Source organism: Petaurus breviceps, unplaced genomic scaffold (genome assembly GCF_028583685.1).
Source record: "Petaurus breviceps papuanus isolate PSGF00001 unplaced genomic scaffold, PetGlider_PUasm1.0 90849, whole genome shotgun sequence".
NCBI lineage: Eukaryota > Metazoa > Chordata > Mammalia > Diprotodontia > Petauridae > Petaurus > Petaurus breviceps.
The window spans coordinates 22179132-22193180 of NW_027187361.1; positions in this window are offsets into that span (position 1 = coordinate 22179132).

Consider the following 14049-nt stretch of genomic DNA (forward strand, 5'->3'; position numbering starts at 1 on the left):
AGTAACGAATGCATATGGACATATACACATGCTTACTGGATTTATTAAAAATGGCTAACATTTAGATTGCGGATTCCAAAACTCTTAACGTAAATTACCTCGGTAGCTCCTCATAATAACTCCGTGAGCTAGGTGCTATTATATCCCTGTTTCACAGACAAGAAAACAGAGGCCTAGGGAGGTTGGGTGAATAATCCATGGTAAGTAACAGAGGCTTAATGTGAACCAAGGTCCTCTTGACTTCGGATTCTCCACTACATCCCACCACTTTCTTCCTAGGCAATGTCCATACAGATATGCAAACATCAAAATCTTGCGAAATGTTTCATTAATTCATCTTACTCTCTACTAAGTTCGCATATATAAAATCACTTTGTTTTGTGAGAGGGGGACTATAATCCTCACTATGTGGTAGAGGAGATGTTCAGAGGGAGACCCTTAAATTCCTGGAGAAGACCAAGAGGAGAAAGACGGGAAGATTGACTTGGTGGTCACGTGAGTCTGTCTGGTGTTTTGGAAAGAGTAATCACTTAATGGTCCAGTGAGCATCTGTTAAGGACCTACTATGTGCCACACACACACAGTGCCAAGCACCAGAGACAGAAAGAAAAACAATGACAGTCCTTGCTTCTCCTGTTGGTGCGATGAAAGAGGGAAGGAAGAGAAGAAGGGAGGGAGGGAGACAGAAAGACTAGGAGATATGGAGAGAGACACAGAGACACAGAGAAAGAGAGAGTGAGGGAGAGAGAGAAGGAGAGAGAGACAGAGAGAGAGAGGGAGAGAGAAAGAGAGAGAGAGAGAGAGTGGGAGGGAGGGAGGGAGGGAAGGAGAGAGAGAGAGGGAGAGAGAGAGAGGGAGACAGAAAGACTAGGAGATATGGAGAGAGAGAGAGGGGGAGAGAGAGAGAGGGAGAGAGAGAGAGAGAGAAAGAGAGAGAAAGAGAGAGAGGGAGACAGAGACAGAGAGAGAAGGAAGAAAGGTGAGAGACTGGACCTAGACTATGGAGGCATAGGTTCAAGTCTTAGCTATACCATTTATTGGTTGCAATGACCTTAACATCATGAAGTTTGGTTTCTTCACCTGGAGAAGTTTTGTCTCTGTTTTTAACAAAACACCATTCCCAAGCACTCCAACAAAGGTGAAAGCTACCCAGTGAGAGAGGAAACACAGCATAGGTTATACAAATGACGTTATTCATACTCCATGGTGACCATTTCAATGTATTTTTTTAGAGTTGACTTCATGCAAACACTTCTGAAGTGGGCCAAGCCTGAGGAGAATATTTTAGAAAGACTGACAACAAATTACAAGAATCAATACTGCAGATGACAAAAGCATTCATCAAAGCTGCCAGATCCAGTAAGGTTGAGATTCCAGGGAGATTATATTAATGGAAAAAGAACCCAGATTTTACACATTGGCCCAGATATGCTAACTCAGGAATAAATCAAACTGACCCCAAGGACACAGTCTAAAAGTCTATATTTAATGCCAGGCACCTTTCAACATGAGGCAATGAAGAAACAAAGCAAATAAAAGAATTGGAGCAATTTTTTGTTTTGTTTTCTCCTTCTCAAATGAGAATAGGAGTCCCATAAGCCTCTCTAGCCTCTGTGGCTCAATGTAAGTATGCCAAGATGTGGTTTGCAGAAATGGCAAAAATAGAGAATTCAGTGGTAGTGATAACAGCAACATCAGGAAATAATGAGTAGTCCTAGTTATATTTGCTTTGCCTCCTTTACTCATAGTGAAAAGAATAGCAACATTAAAGTTTATGGAAAATTAAAAAGTAATTGTTGTTGAATAATGATGCTTTCTTTATGTGGTGTAGTCAGTCAAGACTCATCTTCTATGAATCTGTTGTGATCCTGTCTGATAGGTTCTAATTATTATCGGACACTCAGTTGGTTTCTATTTGTTTAGGGGATCAGGAAGAAATAACATCCCCCTCTCTTCTGCTTGGTTTCAATCAGAGCAATGGATTCTCATTGTGGTTCTTCTAACTGGATTAAGATGGTAACTTGTTCCCATTCACAGAGAAGGACGCTTGATTCAACACTGACTTGTCCCTTGGAAAAAGGATGCTTCCATTGGCTTTCAGAACTAGCTTTCATGATGCGAAATGCAAAAGGTGTGAGCCGTAGTTATCACTCGTCGGGGAAGACGGATTGGGGGATAAGAATACAAGCATGTTAGCTATCATGTGACCTCATTCATCCAGAAGTGTTGGCACAACCTACACATGGACTTTCTGAAGCCTCTCACTCTGGGTTCTCCTGACTTTTTCTTTTCTCCTGATAAACACTGAGCTTCAATGTACATTGTCTACCCTGTGCTGGTGGCTATATGGGCCTAGGACAGCTATTGATTGGCAATTCATTCCCATTCTCTTTTCAATGAAGCTTCTGGGAACTGCATCTTTGGGGTTTCTTTTAAGAATGATATTATCAGGGTGGCTACCGTGTTTCCCCGATAATAAGACCTATCCCGAAAATAAGCCCTCCCCTTACGGTGTAAGATTCCTCTAAAATAAGCCCTCCCCCGAAAATAAGCCCTATTGAGATTGCTACTGTCACTACATTACGGTACCCTCTGTATGCACTGCCTCCCCCCGTGAAACGCATGCCGCGCTCTGAGCTGCATCCAATCAGAGCTGCAGCAGTGAGCGTGTCATCCTGTTCTTCCCCAGTGATTTGCTTATGGAATAAAGGTACATTTTTTTGTTCACATTTACCTGCTTATTAAAATTGCTGTCAATGTTCATTAAAATAAGCCCTCCCCTGAAAATAAGCCCTCTGGTGTTTTTCTGTCCAAAAAAAATAATAAGACAGTGTCTTATTATCAGGGAAACATGGTAGGTACCACAGTGAATAGGGTACCAGCCCTGGAGTCAGGAGGACCTGAGTTCAAATCCGGCCTCAGACACTAAACACTTACTAGCCGTGTGACCTTGGGCAAGTCACTTAACCCCAATTGCCCCTCGAAAAAAAAAAGAAGGATATTATCAATTTAAAGAAGTCATATGGATGATTTGTATATATTTGTATTGTTCGATCCTTTTTCAGTTGTGTCTGATTCTTCATGACTTCATTTGGAGTTTTCTTGGCAAAGATACTGGAGTGGTTTGCCGTTTCCTTCTTCAGTTCAATTTCCAGATAAGGACACTGAGGGAAACAGGGTGAAGTGACTTGCCCAGGGTCACACAGCTAGTAAGTGTGTGAGGCCAGATTTGAACTCAGGTGTTCCCGACTCTAGGCCCAGCACTCTTATCCACTGTACCATCTAGCTGTATATTTGTACTGAACTAAAATTTTCTCTCATAATCCATGTGCTTTCTTATTCCCACTAAATCTGGTTTTGTCTGTCTTTTTCTTTTATGCTTACTTATTGCAGTACAGTGCAGTCTGCCAACAATACTATTGTTCAATCGAAAGAGACCCCTAGGAAGATAACATGTTTCCATAACAGATCTGGGGTGCTCTAGTCTCATTAGGACATCTGACCCCAAATGCTAGAAAAAGAATGGGATAGAAAAAAAGGAATATGGGCCTAAATAAGAAGAGGAAAAATTTGAAGCAGCCCCTGTGGGGTCCAATTTATATCTCCATAAAAAGAAATAGTCTTGGCACTGAAAAGATGCTACCAAAGAGTCAACTGTAGAAAGGCGACTCAAAAGCAGATCTATTTATGATAGAAATGGGTGGAACCCAAGACACTTCAGGTTTCTAGAAGGCTTTGAAACCGTTTTGAGTTTTCAAGAAAAAAGTAAGTACAAGAAAAGAAATAACTCTCGCGCACCAGTGCAAAAGCATTCATTCAGCAGGACGGTTTCTCAGAACACTCTCCCACCAAAGCATGGAGTTGAGGATAGCAGCAGGGTTCTCATAGAAGCACCTGGACATCTCTGCCTAGCACCTCAGTTTAGTGTGGCTATCAAGAACGACGCCTACAATTAGAGAGATCTTAACTCAGGGACAGTCTTCCTCCCAATGCACACGTAGCTCAAAGGTCGACATCTCCTTCCCCCACTTTTAAAAACTTGCATTCCATATTGCCAACCATTTGGACAATATCTGAAGCATTGTTGGGTAATTAATGCTCACCAAAGACATTGCAGCACCACAGGGACCCGCTTACCCGTCCCTTTTCGTGCTATTCATTCCACCATGTGGAAGGAGGCCTAGAAGGCCAGGTGGATTCCTTCTTTTCAGTAAAAAGAAACTATTAGAAAAATTAGAAACCTTAAATGGTTCTGTTGTTCTCTACTCAAATGACATGACTTTCCTTGTCATCATTCAGCCTTCCTAATCATCTCATTGTGGAAAAGTTCCGGAGGGAAGAATAGCTTTAACCATTGAAAGAAATTTAGCATCTGATTTTTTTTTTGTTCTTCTTACTAAGGCTAAAGAATGGAAACTGATTTAGTCTTAACTTGGGTCAAAGGATCACTGCTATGTCCATGCATTATGTCCCCTCTCCCTCTTCAAGAGTCTGTGCTCTCCCTGACAAGTATGTCCATCATTCCTTTGATAAATAGTCTATCCGAGCCATTAGCTTTTTCTCCCCCTTACTCTGCCACATAGGAACCTGATAAAATGTTTCTTTCTTTGGTTACTACAGAAGTTATCCATCTTCCTTTCCTGTGTATAGGAGGAAATATTTTGAGCTTTCAATGAGGCCAGAGAACAGCTCCAGAACCACACTTGTCAGATGGGCATCCATGTCCTGATTTAGTTCCTCTCACCTGCCTGCTAGATGGACAATTACTCCCACACCTGGACTCTGCGATGCAGCCAAACTGGCCTTTTCCCTGGTCCTCACATGCAGCAAGAACCTTATCTCCCATCTTTGTGGCTTTGCAAGGCTGCCCTGCATGCATGGAATGCATTCCCTCCTTACTTCTGCCTCATAGAATCCCTGCCTTCCTTTAAGACCCAACTCAAACACCACCTTCTATATGAAACGGCCTGATTTCCATCCCTCTCCCCACAAATGCTGGTGCTCACACTCGTTAGCACCTTCTACTGATCTACCTTGGATTTGCTTTCTTTATACTGATTCTTTTCTTTATATTTGCTCTATATATACTTAGATAAGTGCTTGCTGTCTTTCCCCTTCGAATGTTAACTTCTTGAGAGAAGGGATTGTTTTATTGATTGTGCTTGTGTGTACCATAGTGTAGGTATTTAATACATTCTTGTTGATTGATTAATTGATCTTACCTTGCTTATTTTGCTTTCAGTTCCTCTTTTTAAAAAAAAATCTATTTATTTATTTTTAGTTTTCATCATTCACTTCCATAGGATTTTGAGTTCTTAATTTTCTCCCCCTCCCTATTCTCCCTCCTCCCAAAAAACAGCATGCAATCTGATATAGTATTCAGTCCCTCTTTAATATGGAAACTGTAGTTCTAGACTCTCTTATCAGTCAGGCTCACCTAACCTTTAGTTCCCCCCTCTTCAGTCTAATTTTATAGGTCTTAAGTGCAGAATGATGGTGCTCCATATTGCTTTTTCAGCCTCTCCCTGAAGCTGGGCTAATAAGGCATGGGAAAGGAAAGAGTGTCTCTGCAAAGCTCTGCACTCTTCCCTTGCAAATTGTGGACCATTAACCTCTACCTGCTTCTGGAATTCCCCAATAAACAAAGCTACATTCGGCTTCCCAGGGATGCTCAGGTCTGCATTATCTAGGAAGAAGAGTGACCACTGTCCTGGGAGGGAGGGGAGGAGACGTGACTGAATTTAGATTGTCTTTTATTCAGTTCCCATAAATCAGCATTGACTCTCACCATGCAGGCGAGGAATGGTAATTCCAGTGGTGGCATCCATTGTGTGGCACATCAAGGGAAGGTAGGGAGTTGTTGTCTTCCCTTAGTTCCAACACTCAGCTGTGCTTTAGGAGACCTGGATTCTGACGGTGACTTTGTCACCTACTGCCTGCATGGCCTCAGGTAAATGATGTAACCTTTCTGGACCAGTTTCCTGATCTGTGAAATGAGGGTCATAAAATGATCCATCTTCTCTAAGGCCCCTTTGTGTTGTAAAATTCTATGATTCGACATGTTCCCGTCTCACCAAAAGTCTACCACGTTGTCCCTGCTCATGAAATCTAGAGACTGGCCAGGGAGACGAAAAGGGCTAAGATCAGTCTGGCTGGTCCTTTTTGTCGTTCAGTACAAGATTCCTACCTACATATTTACTTCCTGATTCTTGCATAATCGTTACCATCAGGAGTCAACAAGGATTTATTAAGTATCTGCTTTGTGCTTAGTGCTGGAGATATAAAGACAAAGATGAACAGTCCCTGCCCTCAAGAAGATTACATTCTACAGAGGATGACTCATACAAGTACATAGAAAATAAATACGATGTAATTTGGGATGAGGTAAGAACACTAGCAGCCAGGGGGATTAGGGAAGGTCTTACGTGGGTTGCATTAATGTGGCACATGGTAGTTTATAATATCCCTTGGCATAATAATCTCATCTACATGATTTGTTGTGAGCCTAACAATAACCTACAAAGTATCATGGTGGGAAAGGCAAGGGGCGCAGAGAACCATGATTATTTTACAACATCTTGATGAACTAATCCCCAAACTAACCAGTAGTTTAGTAGTGGCAAAGCCTCAACTACTGATGAAGAAAAATGAAATATAGTGAACTATAGAAGGATACAGTAAAGCAGATGTTTTCATCCACTGTAATAACAATTTTTTACTATCCTTGGATAAGAGAAACCGGCAATTTTGTCTAAATGGACTTATTTAACAACTCTAAAACTATTTGGTCACCTTCCTTGCCTACTGCCCTTGAACAGAGAATATTTTCTCATTCTGATAAAAACATCTGGTCTACTACATGCCAAATATTTCTCAAGAGATGCCCCCCTCCCCTTTTCCTTTATCTAATTCCCATTCTATTTCTCCCCCTCCTCCTCCAGAAGGTGTTACTTATCTGGCCTAAGTTCCCACAGAATGGGGCTGTGACTGAATGGCTGTGTGCACTGATCAGTTCTAAAAATCTACAGAATCCATAAGATCACTTATTGCAGCACAGTTGTAATAGGAAGGTGAAGTTGCTGTGGACAGTGTTCCTTCACGTGCTAATACATTTCTTTGCTTTCACTTTGGCCTCCTGTCTTTGATCCACAGTCCTTGGGCCCCTGCTGATGTGTATGCCTCTCTTAAGAGATCCCGTTCCTCTCAATTGAGAGAATTACACAAAAATTACAGTTCTCAAAATGAGGAAACCAAACTCAAGAAGGTTAAATAATTTGCCTGTGGTTACACAACTAATAAATAGTATAACTAACTCTAAGTACGATTTTTTTACCCACTTGTACTTGACTATAAGTTGCCAGAGGACAGGAACGTGTCTGATCTAACCTTAGATCTCCCTTAGTTCTCTGCAAACAGTAGGTTTTTAATAAACGTTGCTCATGTTGAACTTATTGTTATGATCTGAGCTTTCTGAATATTGGCTCAGTGCTCTTTCATTATGGAGATAAGATGACTATTTATTTAGACTGCAGTCTAGACCTGATGACTGATTTCTGCTATGCCTCTCAATTACCTGAGAATAGAAGCTGGGACTAGACTGGGACCATTGCAAAGGATATGGCAGATGCGACCCATACCTTTGAGGAGTTTACCCCCTTTTGGAGATACTTTTAGGCAATTTGTTCAACTGAGGTCATTTATTACCAGTGCTCCTACCGTCAGCTTCACTCTTTTCCATATATTCTGTGTGTTTTGAAGGTCTTTTGAAAGCAGGTCTTGTTGCTTAAAAATGATTTTAATTTCCATAACTATCCAACTCCCATTGTGCATCAACATATACCCTAGTATCTATTGTCGAGTAATCCCCCTAGGACGTAGCAGAAAGGTCAGCAGGTGATTTAGACAGCCAGCTTGATGGGGTAAAGTGGCAGAAGTTGAAGAAGCCTCAGTACCACATCATATCTCCACACACCAAAGTGAAAGACTTCCAAGGTAACTGAGATGTTTTGCAAGTTACTGAAGTTGAACCCAATGACGGATGGTATAGTTGTCATCTAAGGATCAGCCTACTCATTTCAGAGTATTCATTTTTATATGGAGAGCAATTCATGAAGACTAGCTACTAAAGCATAGAAGGGGGGCAGCTAGGTGGCACAGTGAATAGAGCACTGGCCCTGGAGTCAGGAGGACCCGAGTTCAAATCCAGCCTCAGATACTTGACATACTTACTAGCCGTGTCCTTGGGCAAGTCACTGGACAAAAGGGTATACACAGTTTTATAACCTTTATAACCTTTTGGACATAAGTTCCAAATTGTTCTCCAAATTTGCTCTCCAAAAAGCAAAAAATTAAAAATTAAAAAAAAAATTTAAAATAAAGTATAGAAGGATTACAATTTATATAAGTGGAGGGAATCCCAATAGTGATGACTTCACAGATCCTTGAAATGCTCATTCATTCATAGGATCACAGAATGTCCGAGCTTGAAAGGAATCCTAAGGACCATCTAATAGAACTGTCCATTGAGTAGATGAAAAAACTAGGTGGTGAAGTCACTTGCCCAAAGTCGCACAAATTCATTTTAAAAATACATGAAGATATTTTAACTATTATAAATATTCAAAATAACTAAAGAGGACACATGAAGGAGGATGAAAGAAAGAACTGGTAAATATAAATATGTATAGAATACATAGACATATTTTTGTGTAATGATAGCCATCTCTGGGATGGGGGAGGGAAGGAAAAAGGAAAAAAAATGAATTTACATGATAACTTATATATATATATGTGGAATAGCAAGTTGTATATAACAGTTTACAGTTTCATGTGCAATCATCTTTTTCTATTATACCATGTTATAGACATGCTTATTTTATTCCATAAACAAAAAATTAAATAGATTTAAATTTTTTTTAATTAATAAAAATATTTTTTAAAAGCCACAAATTTTCCATGCCTACAATGTGGAAATTACTATGCTAGAAACATGTGCTGGTAAATGTTTAACAACTAGCTTTTGGAGGGGGGCAGTTTTAAGTTTCATCACTATTATTAGCATTTTCTCCATCACTTTCTTAAGGCTAGAAACCAATAAAACCATAAATCAAGCCCTGATTTGTAGCATTTGTCAATTTGTTAGTGCTCATACTCAATATTTAACCAAGGGTTATGGCTCTTGTGCACCCTTTTATGATAAGCTCTTTGAAGAATACAAGACATAGCCTCTGTCCTCAAGGATCTTGCAATTTAGTTGGAAAGATAAGAAATAAATCCTGCAAAGTTGAATAATAACTTAAGACATGTCATACGTGAGTGATTGGCTAAATTCCAAAAGAGTTATCACCCACTGAATGCACCAGGAGTTCAGAGTGGGGAGAAATCACTGTAGGCTAGAGCAAAGAGAAAAGGCAGGCCTTGAGGTGGGCTTTGAAGGATGGATGAAACCTAGATAGATAAAAAGGAGGGAAGATGCTCCAGGTCCTGGGACTAGAATGGACAAAATTCTGGAAAGATGTCATGATAAAGAAATACTAAATAGAATCGTCTGACTGCTCGAGTGAAGAAAGCATGCAAGATATTGGCGAGAAATGTGGTTAGAAAGGTAGGGTAGATCCAGATTGTAAAGGAAGTTACACATAATTAGGGCTCAATGAATCATTCTTGAATTCAGCAAGAAGCATGGAAGGAGCCGGTGGCCAGGAGTTAAAAGATAAGCCTTCTATTCCAGGCTCTGTCACTAACTAGCCATAGAATCCCAGACAAGTCACATCACTTCTAATCAAATGTTCTCTAAGGTCCGCTTCAAGTAAGAAATTCTTTAATTATATTAATTAACTTAAATTGGAGGATCTTGAATGCTCTACTGAGGAGTTTAAACTTTTTTCCTAAGGTACAAGGGAGTCATTTAAGAGTTTAGAGTGGGGGCAGAAGGGGGAAAGGGAGAATAACAAGACAAAATAAATGTTTTAATTAAATTAGTTTGGAGTGGTGCGTAGGGTGGGTTGGAGGCGTACAATGTTGTTAGTAGACTGCCGGAATAACCTAGGCATGAAGGAATGCGGACTTGAACTAGATGGTGTCAGTAGGAGCGGGTATAAAAGGAAATGATGCAACAGATATTATGAGAGAAAAATTGTCAGGACTTAGTAACTGGTTAAATATGAGAGTGGTGGAAAAGAGCAAGGAAGTCGTCAAAACTGTATCTGAGGTTCCAGGCATCTGTGAATGTGATGATAGAAAAAAGTTTTTAAAGGTACAGGATCACAGATTTAGGTCTAGAATGAACTTTATGGGCCATTGACTCCAACAGGTGAGGGAACCATGGCACAGAGAGGGTTAAGCAGCCTGGGCAAGGTCACATAGCTAGAACTTGAGATAGGATTTGAACACACCTCTTCCTGACTGGCAAGCTTAGTCCTTTATTCACTATATGGTGAAGACTTTAAACAGAGACAGTCAGGATGGAGAAGTAGATTTTAAAGTAAAAGAAAGTTCAATTTTAGATATGATGAGCTTGGAGTGATAAAGAGATATACAGCTGAAATGTTTTACCGGTCCTATGGGAACTATGAAAGTGAAGGTCAGGAGAGGAGTATGAAGCTACTGATTTGCAAATTATCTACATAGAAGTGATATTTGTATTCATGCAAGTGTGTGTGTATTTTCTATATGTATATATGCGTGTACGTATGTGTAGATAGATAGATACTTGCATGGACACATAGAACCTCGCCTATACTTACATACTTTCACGGTTGGGTTTGTCCTTTGTTTTCAAAGAGGACCATGGCATTGGGGAAATGATGACATGACTTGCAGTTGATTTTGGTTTGAGTAAGGGAGGGTCTGTGCAAGGTCACCAGCCTCACTCTCTCCTCCAGAGCCATCTGGATCCAGTGACATGATATTCATCAGGACGACTGGAGATGACCCAGGATACAATGGGAGACCCTGACTGCAATTTCATGAGAAATCAGGTGATGGGGTTTATTGGAATTGGAGAAAAGAAGACCTGAATCCAAATCTGAACTCCAGTATTTTCTGTCTTTGTAATCATGGACAAGTCATTACCGCTTTGAGGTGGTGCCTTTGTAAAAGGCAGCCAGATGATTTGGTGGATAGAACACTGGGTCTGCAGTCAGGGAGACCTGAGTTCAAATCTGGTCTTAGACACTCACTAGCTGTGTAACCTTGGACAAGTCACTTAAGTTTGCCTTAGCCCACTGGAGAAGGAAATGGCAAACCACTCCAGTATCTTTACTGAGAAAACCTCATGGGCACCATGGTCCATGGAATTATGAGGAGTCTGCCAGGACTGAACAACATTTTATTAATCAGAGTAGCCAAGTGTTTCACAGATGAAAGATGAAAAAAGTTCAAGTCTGAAAAAAGCCAAGTCTTTCACAGATGATCATCATGACAACATTGCTGTTACAGCGCTCAGTGATTTCCTGGTTCTTCTACCTTCACTTCAGTTCATATGGGTCTCGTGAATTTTTTTCCCCTGAAACCGCCCCTTACATCATTTCTTAGTACTCTATCATATCCTATCAATAGTACTCTGTCATAATCATATGCACAATTTGTTCAGCCATTCCACAATTGATGAACATTCTTTCAATTTCCAATTCTTTGCCACCACAAAAGGAACTGCTATAAATATTTTTGGATGTACAAATAATGTTCCTTTTCCTTTGATCTCTTTGCAGTACAGACCTAGTAGTGGTATTGCTGGACAAAAAGGGTATACACAATTTTATAACCTTTTGGACATAAGTTCCAAATTGTTCTCTGGAACATTTGGAGCAGTTCACAACTCCACCAACTGTTTATTAGGACACCTATTTTTCCTCTTCCCCTCCAGCATTTATCATTTCTGATAGGTGTGAAGTGGTACCTCAGATATTTTAATTTGCATTTCTCTAATCAATAGTGATTTAGAGCATTTTATCATATATAATATGATAAATAGCTTGATTTATTCTTCTGAAAACTTCCTATTCCTGTTCTTTGACTATCAAGTGGAGAATGGCTCTTATTTTTATAAATTTGACTCTTCCTATATATTTAAGAAATGAGACCTTTATCAGAGAAATTTGATGGAATTTTTTTTCCTTTTTTAAAAAATAGCATTTTGTTTTTTTTCCAATTACATGTAAAGACAACTTTTAATATTAATTTTTATATAATTTTGAGTTCCAAAATTTTTCCCTCTCTCCCCTCCCTAAAATAGTAAGCAATTTTGTTTTATTTTTGATGATATTCTTTTTTTTTCAAATGCTTTGTTAACTTCTGATTTACATCATTCATTTCCACCAGATTTTGAGTTACAAATTTTCTCCCCATTTTTCCCTACCCACCGCCCAAAAATAGCAGTCCCAGAGGATATCCCCTCCTCCAATCTGCTCTCTCCTATATTTTCTCCTGTACCCCTTTTGACTTTTCCAGTGGATTTCTATGCCCCAGTGCCTGTATATCTGTATATCTTCTTTCCCAATTACATGTAAAATAGTATTAATAATTATTATTATATATATATATAAACATTTGGTTTTAAAACCTTGAATTCCAGATTCATTCCCTTCCTCCCTTGTCACCCACCCTTACTGGGAAGATAAGCAGTTCAGGATAGGTTGTACATGTGTAACTAATGAAAAACATTAACGTAGTAGATATATTGTAAAAGACTAACTATATTTCCCTCCCTCCTATCCCACCTCCCACTTGTTCTGTTCTCTACTTTGATCCAGTCCCTTTTCAAAAGTGGGTGCTTCCAACTTCACTCCCCCCCAGCCTGCCCTTCCTTCCATTATCCCCCCCATCCCCTTCCCCCCCTACTCTACTGGAGGATGAGATACCCTATTTAGTGTGTATTTCATTCCCTCCTCAAGCCAAATTCAATGGGAATAAGGTTGACCCATTCCCTTTTGCCTTCCTATTCTTCCCCTCCATTGTAACCATTTTCCCTTGCCTCTCCTATATGAGATAGTTTACCCCAATCTGTCTCTCCCCATCTCCTCTCATTATATTCATCTCTCACCTCTTAATTTCACCTTTTAAGTATCATCCCTTCCTGTTAAATTGGTCCTGTGCCCTCTATCTATGTATACCTGTAAACATATATACACACATTCACATATGTATTCATATGCCCATATACCCTCATATATAGACATATATGATATGATAGATTTCTATATTTCTATTCCTTCCAACTACTGAGAAAAGTTTAATAAGTTACAATTATTGTTTTTCCACATAGGAATGTTAATAATTCAACTTTCATAAGTTCCTTAAGATTTCTTTTCCCTGGTTACCTTCTCATGCTTCTCTTGCTTCTTGTATCTGAATGTCAAATTTTCTATTCAACTCTGGTTTTTTCAGCAAGAATTCTTGAAAGTCCTTTCTTCCACTGAATGACCATATTTCCCTGAAACATGATACTCAGTTTTGCTGGGTAGGTGACTCTTGGTTTTAATCCCAGATCCTTTGACCTCCAGAATATCATATTCCAAGCCCTCAGTGTAGCAGCTGCCAGATCCTGGGTTATCCTAATTGTGTTTCCACAATATTCAAATTGTTTCTTCCTGGCTTGTTATAATACTCTCTCCTTAATCTGGGAATTCTGGAACCTGGCTATAATATTCCTAGGAGTTTTCTTTTTGGGATCTTTTTCAGGAGGTGATTGGTGGATTCTTTCAACCTCTATTTTGCCCTCTGGTTCTAAAACATCAGGGCAGTTTTCTTTGAGAACTTTCTGGAGGATGATTTCTAGGTTCTTTCTTTGATTGTGGCTTTCAGGTAGTCCAATAATTTTAAATGATCTCTCCTGGATCTATTTTCCAGGTCAGTGGTTTTTCCCACGAGATATTTCACATTGCCTTCTATTCTTTCATTTGTTTGGATCTGTTTAAGAGCAGATAGATAGATAGATAGATAGATAGATAGATAGATAGATAGATAGATAGATAGATAGATAGATAGATAGATAGATAGATGATAGATAGATGATAGATAGATAGATGATAGATAGATAGGTAGGTAGGT